This window comes from Macrotis lagotis, chromosome 1, assembly GCF_037893015.1.
Source record: "Macrotis lagotis isolate mMagLag1 chromosome 1, bilby.v1.9.chrom.fasta, whole genome shotgun sequence".
In the NCBI taxonomy this organism is placed as follows: domain Eukaryota; kingdom Metazoa; phylum Chordata; class Mammalia; order Peramelemorphia; family Peramelidae; genus Macrotis; species Macrotis lagotis.
In genome coordinates, this window is record NC_133658.1 from 727379315 (window position 1) to 727382061 (window position 2747).

The window sequence follows — 2747 nt, forward strand, 5'->3', positions numbered from 1 at the left end:
ATAATTGAGGGTTCTTGTCAGATAAATTTCATGCAATTACTTTCCTTTTTCAAATTGACAGTTTCCATTTTTATCAATTGAATTGCAATAACTTAGTTTTTCAACCCAATGTAAGATAAATGATATTTTTTGTCTTGTTTAATCTTGTCTTTTTATCTTGTTTGCTTATGAATTCTCTTCCTAGTAATAACCATGAAAATTAATTTCACATTCTCTTCTAAAATTTTTAAAATTGTATTTTTAAAAGCGTATTTACCATACACTTTAAGCTACAATTCGACTTAATGTAATCTGGACCTACAATTCAGACTTCTTTGATTCCTTAAATAATCTGACCAGCTCTAGGTTTAATTCTTCATTCCTTTCCTGTACTCACAGTGAAACACTGGCCAACTCTATTCTTTTAGTCACTACCAGACAGCAAACTCAAAGAACAGAAGATCATAGATTTTGAAGTAGAATGTATTTTGTTATTGTTTAGTTGTTCAGTCTTCTCTGACACTTCAAGATTTCATGAACCATAGCACACCAATGATGTCCATGGTGTTTTCTTGGCAAAGATACTGAAGTGGTTTGCCATTTCCTTCTCCAGTAGATTAAAGCAAACATTAATCCTTTTGTTGAAAAGGGTTAACCAGATGTTAAATGACATGTTCATGGTCACAAAGTCAGTAAGTGTATGAGACTGGATTAGAAGTCTAGTCATCCTGACTTTCAGTCCCAGCATACCATCCACTAAGCCATTTAGCAGGCAGGAGGGATTTTAGGGGCCCTGCAATCTTGCTTCTATTTTTTTTCCAAATGAGAAACCTGATGTCAAGAGGCAATAAATGACTTGTTCAAGAATAGTCATCTTCAGTAAGGCCCAGAAGATATTTAGCTCAAAGAAGATAAGATTTATGGGGAACTTATTCACTATCTTCAAAATACACGAAGAGTTGACATGTGAAATGAAGTGAGATTCATTCTGTTTAGGTTCAAAGAGCAGAATTGTGACCCAGTAGCTGAAAGTCATAAAAAGGTGATTTCAGTTTCACCTAAGAAAAAACTTTTCGACAATAAGAGTTATCCAACAGTCAGATAATTTGTCTAAAGATGTATTAAGTTCATAGGCCTAAATGGGACCACAAAAGCCATCTAGAAGAAACTTAGGCTCAGAGAATTTCTGTAAATTTTATGAGTTTATTCAGGTAGTAAATGGAAGATCCACAGGGACCCAATTCAATATTCTTTTCATTGTCTCACAGGAAGAGTTCAGCTAGAAACTGGATAAACATTTCACAAGGATGCCACAGAGAAAAATCATGCTTTTGGTAGGAGATTGGACTAAGTGGCCTCTAATTACTCTTTTGAACCTAAAATTTGTAATTCTATTAACTATGAATTATATGTTTATATTTTATAGCAAATAATTAATTTCGGGGAAAGAAAAACTTTTCTGATTTTTCACATTTTTGAACAAAAGCCATTTGCGAAATGACAATCAGATGTCATCATAGAAAACATCAGCAATGAATGGATTCATTTTGCATTTTAGATTCCTGTTCTCCCTTTGAATGACAATGTACTTTCAGGTGACTATTCTTTAATCTGAATAAACTTAAATAACATATCCACCTAGTGAGGAATGTTTTGGAATGAACAGAGGAAGCATCAGTAAGCAAGTGTCCCCAAGGCTGTATTCATACATGACAATCAGTTTTGAAAAAAAGACAAGTGAATTCATTTTTTTAACTGATATTTTATTTTTCCAATTACATGTTATGAAAGTTTTTCAACATTCATCCACATGCTTATGAATATTTTTAAGTTACGTAATTTCCTTCCACCTTCCCTTCCCATCTTGCTCCCCTGAGTGACAAAATATAAGGTGAATATTGTACATGCACATTTATGTTAACATATCTACAGATTAGTCATTTTTGGTATGAGGAATTAGGATTAAGGGAAAAGAAAGAAAACCAAAATATAGGAAAGAAATACATAAGAGAAATTTTTTAAAAAGTAAATATGGTATTCATTTAGATTCTGTAGGGCTATTTTAGTTTTATATTTCTTCCTCTGGGTGGGGTTAGCATTGTCTGTAACAGGTCTCCCAGAGCTGTCCTAGCTCTCTGATCTGCTGAGAGGAGCTGCCTCCATGCTGGTTGATCATCTCACAGTGTTGTTGCTAATGTGTACATTGTTCTTTTGCTTCTATTCTCTTCACTCAGCATCAGATTCTGTAAGTCATTCCATGCTTCTCTGGAGTCTGACCATTCTTATAGAACAACAATATTCCATAACTTCACATGTACTATGGTATACTATGGAATTCCATCATGTACTAAAACTTGTTTAACCATTCCCCAAGTGATGGATATACCCTCAATTTCCAATCCTTTGTCACTACAAAAAGAGCTGCTATGAATATTTTGGAATATCCATTTTGTTAGGTTTTGTCTGGATATAGGCCTAGTATTGATATTGCTTGGTCAAAGGGTATGATGAGTTTTATTGCTCTTGGGAATAGTTCCATATTATTCAATACAGGTGAATTCTATCACCTGTTTGAATTTAAGTTGTGTGCATGCTAAGTGGGTGTGGGAATTGACAAACCTGAATGAAATGTTTATTTTGCAACTTGTTATTTTAACATCAAGGAAACACAGCCTTAGTACCCAGGCTGTTATATTAGGAATAGGTGTTGTAATGAATGTTCAAACTAAATAACTGTCAGAAAAGGAATTTTTTTTCTATACCTCCCC